Source organism: Delphinus delphis, chromosome 3 (genome assembly GCF_949987515.2).
Source record: "Delphinus delphis chromosome 3, mDelDel1.2, whole genome shotgun sequence".
Taxonomy (NCBI): domain Eukaryota; kingdom Metazoa; phylum Chordata; class Mammalia; order Artiodactyla; family Delphinidae; genus Delphinus; species Delphinus delphis.
Window position 1 is genome coordinate 130,454,789 of NC_082685.1, and position 16,556 is coordinate 130,471,344.

Consider the following 16,556-nt stretch of genomic DNA (forward strand, 5'->3'; position numbering starts at 1 on the left):
AAAAGTTTTACAGAATTATTTTATATTGATAGGATGCATAAAAGTTAAAGAATATGGACACTGGAAGCATACTGGTCTGAGTTTGAATTCTAGTTCTATCACCTACCACTAGGGTAAATCACCCAAGTTGACAACTTCAGTTTCTTTATCTGAAAAGGACTGGGTTCATCTGTATGTTCTCCTTGGCTGTGATGCAGTGTCCACTACATAGTAGGCATTTGTTTATTCCAGTAATATTAGTTCACATATTGTGTGCTAGGCTCTGTCTTAGGCAGTGGAGATGCATATAATCACACAAATAAATATAAAAATGAACCAATAAGTGCTATGAAGGAGAGATATGGGTACTATGCGAGTTTATAAAAAGGGTTTTGAATAAGGAGGATAGGGTGGCTTTTTAAAATGGTGACTTTGGCTGCAGGGGGGAATAATAGATTGAAGCTGGAAAACAATGGATTTAGGGAGATCAGTTAGGAGGCTGTTGCAGCCATCCAAATGAGATAATGGTAGTGAAAGTAAAGAGGTGCTGGTGGAAATGGAGAAAAGTTTGAAGGGATTTGTGAGGTATCTGAGAGGTAAAATGGGCAGGTTTTGGTGACATATTTAAAGTGGGAAGTCAGAGAGAGAGAAATGTCAAAGATAGTTGTGAAAGTTCTGGCTTGCATAATTGGATAGACGTTGGTTTCTGTAATAACTGAGCTGGGGAGCACTAGGAGAGAACCCATTTGAGATGGGAAGGGGGGTGGAGATGAGATAGTGAGTTTTATTTTCAGCGTGTTGTGTTTAAGGTGCCTTTGAAATTTCCAAGAGGAAGTATCAAGTCCTTGTTTGGATAAATGGGTCGAAAGCTCAGAGGAACTGTCTGACTTTTGGGAGTCATTGTCATATTCATGGTAATTGAAGTCATGAGAATTGATGAAATCTCAGGAAGAAGTTATAAAGTGAAAAGGAAAGAAGGTTTAGGACCGAGCTATGAGAAACACCAACTTTTTAGATTGGTTGGAGGAAATGAAAAATACCAAGACTGAGAGGGAGGGAACACTTTAAAAACCAGGAGAATGTTTCTGGAAAGCCAAGTGAAGAGAATGCTTCAAGGAGAGAGTGGTAACAATGTCTACATTCTCCTGAAATGTAAGTAAGATAACACTTGGAAGGTGTCATTGAGTTTAGTTACACAAAGGTCATTGATAACCTTATGTAAAGCCATTTTTAAATTGGGGGTGGGCTGGAGGCTTCCCTGGTGGCGCAGTGGTTAAGAATCCGCCTGCCAATGCAGGGGACACGGGTTCAAGCCCTGGTTCGGGAAGATCCCACATGCTGCAGAGCAACTAAGCCTGTGTGCCCCAACTACTGAGCCTACAAGCCACAACTACTGAAGCCCGTGCCCCTAGAGCCCATGCTCCGCAACAAAGAGAAGCCACTGCAATGAAAAGCCCACGCACCGCAACGAAGAGTAGCCCCCGCTCGCGGCAACTAGAGAAAGCCCGCGTGCAGCAACAAAGACCCAATGCAGCCAAAAATAAATAAATAAAATAAATACATTTATTAAAAAAATAAATGTTAAAAAAATAAATTGGGGTGGGCTGAGAAGTGAATAGTTGGTGAAGTGGAAATCTGTGGCTATTGGTAATTCTTTTAAAAAGTTGCACTTAGAAGGGAGAGTGTAGTAGCCAATAGTCTGGGATAATAGGTTGTCATGATTTCCTGTGATATGCTCAATGGGGGAAGAAGGATCTTGCCAGATAGAGGGACCATTTTTAGGTCAACGGTATAGGAATAGTTGAACTCTTACAGAACCCTGTTTACTGAGAACACTGGATTATTTGATATCCTTGTTTTCCAAAGTAACTGTTACCAAATGTGGTGGAGTTTGGGATATGAAGCCTGGTAGACTTGGTTTCAGAATTCTGCTTTGCTCTGTATTCTTGCTTCACGTCACACAAATTCTTTTTTTTTTTTTTTTTTACAAATTCTTATTTAGTGTTGTTGAGCTTCAGTTTCTTCACTTGCATAATGGAGCGAATACTGTCTGCTTCACAGATTTGTTAGGAATAAACGAGAACCTATGTAAATAAAGTACCTGGTACTTAGTAGGCATTCAGCAAACTAATATCTGCCTGTCTTTTTTTTTCTTGCTTCCCATGGCAGCTGCTGTTTATTGTGTAGTTTCAGCATTGCATGTTTGCTCTTAGCCATAAAGGAATAATTTGCGGGAGTTCTTCCTTCTTGCAACTTATCTTCTGTATAAAATAACTCGAGTTATTTTATAACATAGATTTTTGGGAAAACGGGTATATGATTTGCTACTGCAATAATAACTATTAAAAAAAAGAATTTTGCTAAACTTTTTTGGCTTGTGTGCCTTTTTAAAAAAGTGTGTGTGTTTTAAACAAAGCTTACTAATTTAGATATGCCACTTTGGTAACTTCCTGCCAAAGTTAGAGTTTTTATGTTTTCCTTCTGAGACACACCTTAGTATAACTTTATTTTAGTTTCTGGAACCTTGCCATTTGGCATAATTTCAGACTAGACATGATGGATCCACATAAATACTTTTAAGATTTAAAATACACAATACATTTTTTTTTTATTGGTGGGGTCATGTGAACTCTTAAAAGCCGTTGAGGTCTCAGGTCTGGATTTTATTTGGTTGTTTAAAATTTATTTGTAGTTTTGATTCTTGAATTACTTCTTATGCATATTTTGTACCAAAATGGTGAAATCAAGTCAGTCAGGTTTCTTTTCTACAAGTTCAGTTGCTAAAGCAGTCTCCTTAAAGGATTTAATATCTGCCCCCCAACCACCACCATAAACAGTCTCTAAAGAGGAATTAACTTATGTATATACCTTCCTAGACAGTGACTATTCTAGAAATTCTGTAAAGGCATTAGAGTTTGCCAGCTTTAGTCAAGAATCAGTATGATAGTAAACGTACACTTTTTATTCTTTGGAATATAGGCCTTCCTGCTGAATGGGAGCAGTTGTCTCTTGCCCAACTGCTAATAAGGGAGACTTCGTTGGTTAAGGGAAGCTTGTGGATGGTATTGCTGAGACTGGAAGTCTCATTAGTTCAAAGAGAGAAGTAACTTAATCAGGTGATCTCACCTGAACACAGGACGCTTTGTCTTATAAGCTTAAATAATATCCAGATAAAACGCTACAGGTCAATTTCTTTAAGCTAAAGACTAAATAAACTCTGTAGAAGCTATGTTTCAAAGAGGAACCTTCCCCTGATTCACTCTTATATATATATTTTAAAATTTTCTTTTCTTTATTTATTTTTGGCTGCATTGGGTCTTTGCTGTTGAGCGCGGGCTTTCTCTAGTTGTGGTGAGTGGGGGCTACTCCTCATTATGGTGCGCGGGCTTCTCGCTGTGGTGGCTTCTCTTTGTTGCAGAGCACGGGCTTTAGGTGCGTGGGCTTTAGTAGTTGTAGCTCGCAGGCTCTAGAGCACAGGCTCAGTAGTTGTGGTGCACGGGCTTAGTTGCTCCGCAGCCTGTGGGATCTTCCCGGACCAGGGATCGAACCCATGTCTCCTGCATTGGCAGATGGATTCTTAACCACTGCGCCACCAGGGAAGCCCCACTATCTTATATTGTCTTCTGAAATTTTTTGGCTTTGGATAAACCTTTGAAGAAAGATACAGTAGTTAATATTTGATGAAATGTTCCTGTATATCTGTTTATAGATTTTCTTTTAAAAAAATTAATTTATTTGTTTATGGCTGCGTTGGGTCTTCATTGCTGTGCACATGCTTTCCCTAGTTGCGGCAAGCGGGGGCTACTCTTCATCGTGGTGTGCGGGCTTCTCATTGAGGTGGCTTCTCCTGTTGTGGAGCACGGGCTCTAGGCACGTGGGCTCAGTAGTTGTGGTGCACGGGCTTAGTTGCTCCGCGGCATCTGGGATCTTCCCAGACCAGGGATCGAACCCGTGTGCCCTGCATTGGCAGGCGGATTCTTAACCACTGCGCCACCAGGGAAGTCCCATGTTCATAGATTTTCCAAGTTAAAATAACTTTTTCACTGGAGGAACTTCTTATATCTTGTTTCTTTCCCCAAAGGTATATAGTTTGTAATATATTTTGCTGTTTGTATTTCGGAAATACATAGTGTTTCATTATATGGATTCAGCATAATGCATTTAACCCCATTTTTCGACATTTGAGTCTTGGATATGGAATAACATCATTAGTAAAATCTAGATTAGTTTTTTCTTTTAAAATAATTATTCTGTGATTTCCAAATTTTCTAAAATTAACATGTAATAAATTGGTAAACTCTAAAAAGCCCAGAAAAGAATATAAGTATTACTACTAATCTTACTGCCGCCCAGAGATGACCTCTTTTTTATTTATTTTTTAATTTTTAATTTTATTTATTTATTTATTTTGCGGTACCCGGGCCTCTCACTGATGTGGCCTCTCCCATTGCGGAGCACGGACTCCGGACGCGCAGGCTCAGCGGCCATGGCTCACGGGCCTAGCCGCTCCGCGGCATGTGGGATCTTCCTGGACCGGGGCACGAAGCTGTGTCCCCTGCAACGGCAGGTGGACTCCCAACCACTGCGCCACCAGGGAAGTCCGATGACCTCTTTTTTAACATTTTGGTTGTATATTTTTCCAGACACTTTTTAAAAAAAACCTGTGTTCTAAATGGAAATACACTGTCTTCAAATGAGCTAAAGAAGACTGTTAGGAAACTTCTCAAAAGAAATGATAGATCCCTCCCCCACCCCCCGCCCCAAAAAAAAGATCTGCCTAAAGTCCTTGTAGACCAAGCTAGAAGTCTGTATTAACTGAGAATATCCTTCCAATGTTGAAGAAATAAATTTCAGACAGAATTCAACATACAAACCAATACAAGTCATTATTTGTAATCATGTATGTATCCAGCATAACTTTGATACTAACATGGCAAAGACATTTTATATATATATAAACATCCACATATATATATATCCACATTTATATATCCATTCTCTCTTTCTTATGAAAATATTAAGAAAAAATTAGGAATAGAATTTTACCAAACTGAATCTAGTTATCTAAAAGACAATATATTACAGTAAAGTTTGATAAGGTCCCAAAAAAATCAACTGAAATTTTAGAAGCAGTTGATTTTATTGGACATGACTGGAAAATTTTTAAAAATTAATTTTGAAGAAAGAAAATATTTTCCAAATATGCTTATATACATCTATATCATTTATTCAATAAATCTATTTATATTTACATATTTATATTTATTTTAATATTCAATAAATATAAACTGTAGGTGTAGTAGACATCAGACTCTGTATTCAATGTTAGGCATCTGTTTTAAACAAGATTCATTTCTTGCCCTCAAGTAGCTTGTAGTTTATTGAAAATATAGTTGAGGCCTAGTGATAATGGTAAGAAAAAGAAAAAAAGAGGGAGAAAACAATAAAAAGCATTTTCTTTAAAGGGAATAGACAATTCCTAAGCAGGTATTGGTGTGAAATAAAGTTAGAGTGATGAGTAAATCATACAGTTTTATGTCTTATGTTGTTCTGTGCTCTCATTTCATGTCATCTGATATGATGCGAAATTATATTTAGGAGTAGAGAGACCACTTACTAATGGCAGTACTTGGATTTAAGAGCCTCATCACATTTGTCAATTAAAAGATAACCTAGCTACAATGTGGCACGTGGACTCGAAAACTCAAGAGGGGCTTCAAGAGTATAAAAAATTATCATGACACTTGTGAAAATTAATCAGAAGAAACTGGGAAATGACTGGAAATTTAAAAGAAGTATGTGGACTGTGAGGGAGAGGAGCAGTAGGAACTCTGATTTATTGCTGGTGGGATTGCAAAGTACTACACCTAGTTTGAAAGACAGTTTGGCAGTTTCTTACAAAACTAAACATACTCTTACACAGGATCTAATAATCATGCTCCTTGGTATTTACCCAAATGTAAAAAACTTATGTCCATACAAAATCCTGCATGTGGATATTTATAGCAGCTTTACTCATAATTGTCAAAATTCAGAATTTTTGGAATTCCAAAATTTTGGAATTTGGAAGCAACAATGATATCCTTCAGGAGATGAATGAATAAACTATGGTACATCCAGACTAAGCAAAAAGTCATGAAAAGATATGGAGGAGCCTTAAATGTATATCACTAAGTGAAAGAAACCAATCTGAAAGGGCTACATACTGTATGACTTCCACTATGTGACATTCCAGAAAAGGCAAAACTATGGACAGTTGTTGCCAGGAGTTAGAGGAGAGAGAAGGATGAATAGGTGGAGCATAGTGGATTTGGGGGGCAACAAAGCTACTCTCTGTAATACTATAATGGTAGATGCATGTCATTCTACGTTTGTCCAAACCCATGGAATGTACTACACCAAGAGTGAACCCTGATGTAAAACTATGGACACTGGATGACAATTATTTGTCAAGGTAGGTTCATTAAGTGTAACAAATGTACCACTTTGGAGAGATTATTGATAATGTGGGAGGCTGCGCATGTGTGGGGAAAAGAGGTATGTGGGCAATCTTTGTACCTTCCACTTAATTTTGCTGTGAACCTAATACTGCTCTGGAAAAAATAAAGTCTATTTAAATAAAAAATAATAATAATAAAATAGTTAACTAACAAGGAACTACAGCATAGCACAGGGAACGCTGCTCAGTATTTTGTTAATAACTGAAATGGGAAAAGAATTTGCAAAAGAATAGATACATGTATATGTATAACTGAATCACTTAGCTGTACACCTGAAAGTGACACAACATTGTTAATCAGTTATGCTCTGATAGAAAAGAATTTAAAAACAAACAAAAAACCTGTGCTCTAAAAAAAAAACAACAATAAGTTGGGATATTACTTTATGTACTCTTTTTAACATAGTCTCCTACAAAATTACTTTTTTTTTTTCTTTCTCTGTACGCGGGCCTCTCACTGCTGTGGCCTCTCCCGCTGCGGAGCACAGGCTCCCGACACGCAGGCCCAGCGGCCATGGCCCACGGGCCCAGCCGCTCAGCGGCATGCGGGATCCTCCCAGACCGGGGTGCGAACCCACGTGCCCTGCATTGGCAGGCAGACTCTCAACCAGTGCACCACCAGGGAAGCCTCTACAAAATTACTTTTAATGGTTATGTGTGTTTCATTGTTTGTATTTGGCATAATCCACTTTACCTCCATTTTTTAATATTTAGGTTATTTGCAGTTTTTGTGCTGTAATTCTGTATACAACATCTTAGTACAAACTTTGGAAAACTTCTCGGGTCGCCCATCCCAGACTATCTCAGTGTGTTCTGGCCTTTTCTGCCTGCTTCTCTCTCTCTTCCAGTACTTCCTTCTTTAACAATAAGACCAGATCAGGCGGACAAGCTATTCTTCAAACAATTTATTAACTATCAGGCAACGAACATGCTGCCCTTTGTGAATTCAGGGATCAGAGAGAGACATAGACCCATTTTATTTGCCAGAGATAAATAATTCCAATACATCAGTTAAGTGTTGTGATAATTTTATGTATGTATCAGGTCCCTGGAAACTCAGAAAGAGAGCATTGGTTGTGAAGGCAGTAGGCAGAGGAGAAAGATCTGGGAATAAGCATTTAATTAAGCTCTCTTAATATGCCAGGTAATATGCTAGGCATATTACTAGGCTCTTAGTTTACAACAAGGAGGTACATGAATTATATTTATTTGCATCCACCATATGAGGAAACTGAGCTTAGATAGGTAGATAATTTGCCCATGCTCACTCAAGTAGTAACTGGGAGAATGCCCAGAGTAAACCCAACTAGGTGTATCTGACTACAAAGCCTCAGCTCCATCTGGGACCCCACCGTGCCACACCAAAGGAAAGATTCCAGGAGGAGCTGAATAGAAAGAAGCTAGAATGGCAAGTAGACCTTAGCTAGGTGGAGGGGGTGGGGTCATTGTTTGGAGCTTGGGGAGAGGTTTGAAACAAGTGAGGGGAGTTGAGAGAGGTGATATGAGGCTTAAGCCAACATTAAGAAAAAATTTGTATATAGTAAAATTCACTCTTTTGGGATACAGTTATGTGAACTTAGACAATTTAGAACTTAGAGTCTTGTAACCACCACACAATCAAGATACAGAACTAGTCTGTTCCCCCCACCCACCGAAATTCCCTCAGGCTTCTCTTTTTTAGTCAACTCCTCCCACCATTCTCCACCTCTGACAACCATGGGTCTGTTCTTCATCCTATAATGTCATATAAACGGAATGTCATATAATGCCATATAGTAAATGGAATCATATAATATGTAGCCTTTTGAGCCTGGCCTCTTCACTTAACATAATGCATTTTTAATTAGGTGGTTATTAATGATGTAAACGTTACTGTATAATTTTGCTGTAGTTTTTTGCTTATTTCAAAATGTGCTTATATCATCCCCAAGTCCAGCTTCATGTAAACAGCATTTTTTGGGGGGGTTTTTTGGCTGAGAAATGATTAATAGTTATAGCTTCAAATATCAAAGAAGCCCAAAATAGTTTCCTGATAAGTGCCCAGGAGAAAGTAAAATAGAAAAAAATCAGCTGTCTCTCCTCACACCCTATTATGTCAGCCATCTCCTTGCCTTTTGCATGTAGAAATCTACATGGAAAGTTTGCTACTGAGTGTGACCTTTGCCAGCATGAAAAAAAAAAGGGAACAGCTGTTACCATAAGAGGGTGGAAGGAATTAATGTTGTTCCTGGCCAGTTGGCACTGTGTGCCTTTCTGGGACAGTAACAACAGGTGACCAACTTCTGCTTTTTATTTTTGTTATCGTATAAATAAATAGGCTAACTTGTTTTTTGTGTGGAAATCTCAGGGTCCATATTAAAATAAACTGTCTACATAATTGTCCTGGATTTTTTTTTAAAGCTGTTTAAGTACATACACAAATTTCTTTTAAGAGTCTTAATGAACTAAGAGACTCCAAGGTTGAGGATATTATAGGTAATTATTGACAGAAAACCACAAAAAGTAAAAACCTTCTTTGGTAAATGTCACTTATATCTAAACTGCACTTTATCCCTTTTGTTCCAACTTAAACAGAAAACCAACAAGATAACTAAGTACTTTTTATAGTAAAACCATGTCAGCCACAGAGAGGTGGCGACTACAAGCCAGTGACCAGAATGTACGTGTTCCTAAAAGCCGAGGGTGCACTGTTCTTTGAACTCTTGCCCCTGGATACTTTGAGTGCCATCTCTGTGAGTCACACCCAAATATATAGCGCTCTTGACCACTGATCCCTCCCATGTGGCTCCATACTTCTCCCCCTCTACCTTGCACAAACTCATCTTCTTGAGGTACAGCTTTCATCAAGTCCTTTCTTGCTCAGGAGCCAGTGTTGATTTTTCATTTCTTTTTGAAGTATATCCAAATTATTTACCTGGAATTGAAAATCCTTATACTGTAGTTTTGCTTTGCCCATTCATATTTCTCTTATTCCTCATTTCTCTCTACCCTGTTATAGTTGGATCATCCTATTCTTGTTTTTTAAATTGTCTGGCAACAGACTGACCTTGGGTATCAATCTTTAATTCATTACTAATTGTTTCCCATTGCAGGTATTTTGAATATTTTTTTCTACTCTATTTAAACCTCCAGTTATCTCCTGCTCTCCTCATTTTTAAGCAAATGGTACTGTTTCCCACTTCATTTAGAAGGCTTTAGAGTCAGATAAGTGTATGTTTGAATCCTGGATGCATCACTTACTATCAAGGCTGGTATACATCTGAGTCTTCCGTTCCCCTGCCCACAGCCCTCCCGTGGACCTCCCCAAGATCCCACAACTAAAAGGCTGAAGCAGAACCCAGCTCCTCCAGCACCAACTGGCATCTGTTCTGAGTGGCCAGTGCTGGTGCAGTACTAGTTGTTAAACATTTTAAATTTCACCCTTATTACATGTATGACTTTAAGTTACTTATCCTCTCTGAGTCATCCTCTCATCTTTAAAATGGGGATAATAATACCAAGGTGACTCTTTGTTCATCAAATATTTGTTGAGGGCCTGCCTTGTTCTAAGCACAGTGTTAAGTGCTTGGGGTATATCAGAGAACAAAACAAACATATTCATGCCTTCTTGGAGCTTGTGTTCTAGTATTCTGAGGATTAAATGAAAATTACTGTTAAATGTTCAGTATGGTGCCAGACCCATAGAGGTGCTCACACTGTTTCAGCCCCCTTTCTTCCCTTTTGCCACACTGTTTTCATCAGGGCCAAAGGGCCCAGGGGAGTGTGGGACGGGGAAAGGGTGAAGCCAATACTAATAACTGGATATGACATCCCCAGAGAGTAACCAGGACCTGACTACATTGCATAGCAATACAAATCAAACAGGAAACACTAAAAAAACCCCCAACACTAGCCAGCCCTGCTCTTGATGAGTTGATAGTCTTGGTCGTTTGTGTATGCTTACATTTCCTCTCATCTCCTATGGATCCAGCTCCATCCATTCATCCTCATTCTTAAGTCCTCCTCTCCCACCATCTGCATTTTACCACATCAGCTCACTATCACATCTTTTGCACCATAGAGAAGACCAAAAAAAATCATTAACCTTCTTTTGCCGTATTTGTCCTTCAGGGTATAGACGAAGTTCTTCCCCTTCCTTCCTTTTTATCACAAGGCATTTAAAAGTTTCTACCCACTTACTCTCATTCTCTAATTCTTTTCAGTTTTTCTGTTTTCACTCAGAGAGTACTGCAGTCCTTCTATCAGGATTCATCAGTGACCTCTTGTGTGTTCTTTTTCTACTTAGCTTTTTAAGTGGCATCTGCTATTGTTAAGACGATCTGAACCCAGAAGGCTCACGGCCTCATTGACCCGGGGTTTGAATCCTAATTCTGCAACCTAAGTTGCCTTGGGCAGGTTTCTTCATCTTCAAAATGATGTAATAACATTTCCCCTTTAAAGTTATTAAAGACCATCTAGCATACTGTCAGGGAGTTAAGTAAAAAGTGTTACATTTTTGAAAAGTGCCCCCTCATTTTCCCTGACACTGTTCTTTCATGTTCTTTATCCTACTTACCTGGTAGTTCATTGCTTATTAGTTGGCTATGTTGTCTTCCTTTTTTCTTTCTAACATTATGGTTGTTGTCACTTTCTCTGATCTTCATAGAATCTCATGGCTTCAGCTATCCCCTTTATAATTGAAATTTCAGATATTCATCTTTACTCTGCATTCTCTCTTGAGTGTCAGATATGAATGTCTAGCTGTGCTAGACATGAAACATTTGTCAAATGATCAGGACTAAGAATCAGGAAGGAGTCTCTGCATTTGATCTGTAGAGGAAACAAGCTATCTTACCTGGCAGACTTATTAGTTTCACTTAGTTAAGTTGGTAAAATTTTGAATGACTTTCTTTACTTTTGGACATTTAATGATCCTTTATAAAGGAGGGGAAGAAAACTCTTTATGTTGAGAAATAACATACAACTCCTGTCAACTGGCAGGAAGATTTTTCATGTGATTCTGGAAAGATTTGCAACACCTGTTTCCAAAGAAAGCAAGAAAAATATTGCATGTTTTTCTCTCCGAAATGTATTTTGTTCAAACTGAATTGGACAACAAATAAAGAACATTCCTTAAATTTGGAATGAATAGAATTTTCTAAAAACTGCTCAGGTAACACAAAGTAGTAAAGAGCCAAAAAAATTTTATTTACTTTTAACCTTGGACTTCTAAAAGGAGAAAATGAACGGGTTTGTAGAAGCAAATTTTACGAAAGTAACTGTAGACTTACTTGTTAGACCCAAATATACATGTAGAGAAATGAACAAACATGGTTAAATTTATATATGCTGGATTTTTTTTTGGAAGGGAGACTATTTCTTACATATGGGTTTTATCCATTACCTTTTTGGTAAAACATCAGCTCCTAGAAGCAGTTCCCTCACTGTTTATTTTTCTTGTAAGTTTGCTGTTTATTTTTCTTGTAAGTTTTGCTGAGGTTTCTTATTTCTCTTCCATAGTTTGCCTCAAAGTGTACTTACACATTAGGATGGCTCAATCAACCCAAGTGTAGTAGATTAAGATATATGCTAGGTCACACAGAGTAACTCCACCTTCACCCCCAGTCTAACCAACAGAAGGAAATCAGCTGTTTGTCTCTACACAGACCAGCTTAAGCTCATAGAATCATGGATTGAAAAGGGACCTGAGAGATGTCATTCTTCTTTTTCATTTGTAGCTAAGAAACTGAGAACCTGGTGGTTAGTGTCCGTTCCTAAAGGAGAGGTGGTATGATATGAAAAGAAGAGGACCTTTTTGTTAAAATCCTGGCTTCCCTCTTTACCAACTGGGTAATCCTGGTATCTGCCTAGTACACACCCAAGAGCTGTGTACTCTTGGGTGAGTTGCTTCACATTTGTGAGTTTCTGATAAAATTTAGCTCAGAGATATAGTTAGTGCCGTTTAAAATTTTTAATAATTTGCTGTATTTGTGTTTTGTTTTCTTAAACTTGAGCAAGACTGATTATTTTGTTAACCTATAAAAACTCATTTGGTGGGGCTTCTCTGGTGGCGCAGTGGTTAAGAATCTGCCTGCCGATGCAAGGGACACGGGTTCGAGCCCTGGTCCGGGAAGATCCCACATGCTGTGGAGCAACTAAGCCCATACACCACAACTACTGAGCCTGTGCTCTAGAGCCTGCAAGCCACAACTACTGAGCCTGAGAGCCACAGCTACTGAAGCCTGCTCACCTTGAGCCCGTGCTCCGCAACAAGAGAAGACACTGCAATGAGAAGCCCGCGCACCACAACAAAGAGTAGCCCCCGCTCACCGCAGCTAGAGAAAGCCCGCGCGCAGCAGCGAAGACCCAATGCAGCCAAAAATAAATAAAATAAATAAATTTATATTAAAAAAAAACTCATTTGGTTTTATTGATCTGATTTTTTTTGATCTTTTTTTTGATCTGATTTTTTGATCTGATTTTTTGACCAATTGATCTGATTTTTCCTTTTTCTATTTCATTAATCTCCTATATTCTTTCACTTTCTCGAGCTTTTAAAAGATAAGTTATTGTGTTGAATGTTTCATTAATTTCTAATGTATAAATTTAAGACTACATTTTCACGTGTAGTATTTTAACTTTATACTTTAAATTTTGATTTGTCATATTTTCATTCATATCAAACTATTTTGTGATTTATATCTTAACTTTTCTATGACTTAGTGACTTGGAAGTTTTCAAACATGCAGATTTAGGGGGATATACTGTTTCTTTCCCCTTTGTAGAATTGTTAAAGATAGGCAAATATCTGGCAAACAGTAGGTATTCAACTGATATTGTACTTTTCTTTAAAGAAATAAACTGTGACTCTTGAAATTAGAACAGGAAACATAATATTGCAATAAGTATGTAAGTAATACTAAAAGTGACTTTAGTTTGATGATATAGCCAAATAAGGAGATGAAGTATAAAGAGCAAAGAGGGATGATGGGAAGAGGGTAAAATTGGGAGGAGGGGAAGGAGGAAGGAGAATTAAGAGAAGATGTAGGAATATCATGTTGAATTAATTCTAGCTTCTTTGAGGTCATATTCTACTGGTCACTTAGGTCTGTGGACTTTAGAATATTAATTATTTTTATTATGTTTCACATACTTTTATAGTAGAAGTGTCCATAGATGACCATTTGTGTGTGTGTGTGTGTGCACGCAGGTTGTGAAACTATATGGCAAAAGTTCATGTGTTTTTGAGGAGAGGGTCCGTAGTTTCATTAGAATCTTAAAGGGGTCTGTGAACCCCAAGAAGTTAAGAACTGCTACTTTAGAGACTTCACTATGTGGGATAACTTGAGAAGCCTACCAGGAAAGAATTCTGTTTTTTCCTGTTCTAACAGTGATGACTACTACCCACTTGAGAGAGATTGAGTGTTCCTTACAATTCCTTAGGTTAGAAGCAGGTGATCAGGCAATGTACTAAGAACAGAATTTAGCTTTTACTGAAGTGAAACTTAAAACTATATTGTATTTTACAAGCATAAGTATTGTGCTGCTTGGAATGAATTACAAAAACCTAAATGCCTTTGATTAGTATTATCTGTATACAGCTAAGCCGAGTGTTCATGGCCTCCATTCAGGGTAGGAATAATTCTGGGAGTAAGAAGAAGTAGTTGGTAGCTGCTCTGCAGTTGGGGTGCTGTAAAGGCGGGCTTTGGGCAGCCAGAGCCAAGGAGGCACTCTGCTGGGTTAGAGATTAAGGGCTTCTTACCCCAGGACAGAAGAATGGGAAGATTTGAGGTTGGTGAGCCAGGTAGGAGAGTACCCCAGACAAACTTGACCGGCCCTCTTCCTTCCCCTTATAGGAAGGTTAGTTGCCTGGAGAGAGAAGCCAATTCAGGGTTCTTAAATTTGAGGGATGCAGCAGGGACAGGTTCTTTAAAGGAAGCAAGCCAAAAGTATTCACATAGGGGAATTTTATTCTGGGCATTGGCTCACAGTTAAATCTATGTTTACTCAAGTATTTCATAATTATTTCCTCTTAAGTTAGGGAATCAAAATTAGTTTTGCTGTGTATTAAGTGTTAACGAAATTTGATGGCTCTCAACCTTAGTTTATTTTTAACCCCCTAAATCTGCATTATCCATTATGAAAGCCTCTAGCCATATGTAGCTATTTAAGATGAAATTAATTAAAATAAAATAAAAAAGTTAGTCCTTCATTCTCACTAGCCACATATTAAGTGCTCATTAGTCAAGTGTGACTAGTGGCTGCTGTATTGGACAGCATGTTGTATTGGTTACTTTTGTCATCACAGAAAATTTCATAAGACACTGCCCTAAATGAAATTATTTATTTTCTTTCCTCTCCCCTCCATCAGACTGACGGTTTATATTAATATGTAATCAATTTTGAGGTTTTGTTTAAATCAAAAACTTGAAAGACCCACTAGAGTAATATTCCTTTGCTTATTACATAATTAAAAAGACAGTGCCACCCTTTTAGAATGATCTGCCTGAGTACCATTATTTTATAAGATTTTTCAAGAAGTGGTGACTAAAATAAGTATATTCATTATGGCTTGTATTTGATTACCCCTGCTAAACTGATGACTTTCTGCTAAACTGATGACCCTCTAGATTATTTCTACTGCCTATAAGATAAGCATGTTTTGTAACAAAATTTCTAATGTCAAAAAACCTTAGACCTTGGAAATTTTTTTAGTACCCTTTTTAGGAGATATAAAACTTATAGCTATTATGATCTACCTACTTCATATGTGGTAAATCATTGTAGTTCTCAAAAGTTTCAAGAGAGGAAAACCCCCAAAAGTAATAATTTCACTGTAGGCCTACCTCTCTGAGAGCTTATCAATCAGGCTTAAAAGCCAAAGGATAATTTCTATTACTTTGTTACTATTACTTCGTTTTTTGTTTTAAACAGAATAGAAAAGTGGGCCTTTTCCTTTGCCCTGGTTTCAAACAATCTCTTTACCATAGATGGGACTTTTTCAGTTAAGTTGCATGTATAACAATTTCAGGAAACACAGTGAGAAAGGTTTCATTGTGATAAAGTGTTTTTTAAAATTCAAAATTAATGATCATGATCTTTTGTTTTATTATGAAATATTCAGACATGGAAGTACATACAGTGGAAAATTAGTTTTCTACCTGATTTGTATTAATACCATCTGGAAATAACTACTTGAAAGTTGGTTATATATTCTAGGCTTTCCAATGTATATTTAGACATAAATGCAAGTAATTTGTTTTATATAAATTAAGCTATACTAAATATAATGTTTTTACAGATTAGTTTGCCTACTAAACAATATATACATATACATATTTTTCTATATATATGATTCATACTCATGCTATTGATTAGGTTTAAAATTTTTTTCCCCAGATTTTATGGTAGGACATCTAAAGCATAAATATGTTTTTTATGAAGATAATATACAGTTGTAGTGTATGTGCAGCTGCTTTAGCGTGATAGTGACCTATATGTGCTCAATACATGTTAATTTCTGTTCTTCTTTTTGGACATATATGAGAAAGGCCATGGAAGATGATTAACTTTTTTTCACTATAAAGCAAACCTTTCTCTTAATCATATTTGTGTTTTGTGATTCAGGTTTGTAAATTACTACAAGACTAGCAGGGTTGCTATTTAAGAGTCTTGTAAGCTAGGCTGCCTCAACTATTTTAGGTGCTTCTGGTAAGAGCAGATATTTCCTAGTGAGTAAGAGACCACATTATGATTTATCCTTTTAACTGAGAGGACACAGTATAGTATGTACTGTAAAGTTGTACAATATATGAAAACGTTTTACATGGGAATCTTGGAACAAAGTCCTTTGCTAACTTTGAAGATTTATAGAATGGATGCTGAGATTGGGAATTCAACACTTCTCTTATGGAGTAGGATATGTTATTGTGTGCTTTGTGATAAAATTTCAGGTCTGATTGTTTCTGTGGGTTCTAGAGAAGAGATTAGGAAAAGATGGATCTAGAGCTGATTGTTAATTATTTGTAAAGTCCTATTTTGAAGTATTATTGCTTTATACTCCTCATTTCATCTGGAAATCTGATCCTTCTGCTTTCCT

At 37.4% G+C, this 16,556-nt stretch overlaps 1 protein-coding gene across 3 annotated transcripts in view; it reads left to right on the top strand.

The window, feature by feature from the left end:
* The window catches only part of PLPP1 (phospholipid phosphatase 1), a 119,447-nt gene that overhangs the window by 13,696 nt on the left and 89,195 nt on the right, over window positions 1-16,556 (top strand). Inside the window, exon 1 of one of the 3 annotated variants that reach the window (XM_060009491.1) lies at window positions 10,664-12,356. The exons of the other annotated variants lie outside the window; for them this stretch is intronic. The gene's annotated coding sequence lies outside the window, so the exon portion shown is untranslated. Of the gene's footprint in view, window positions 1-10,663; window positions 12,357-16,556 lie in introns of those variants that run through there. 3 annotated transcript variants of the gene reach the window in all.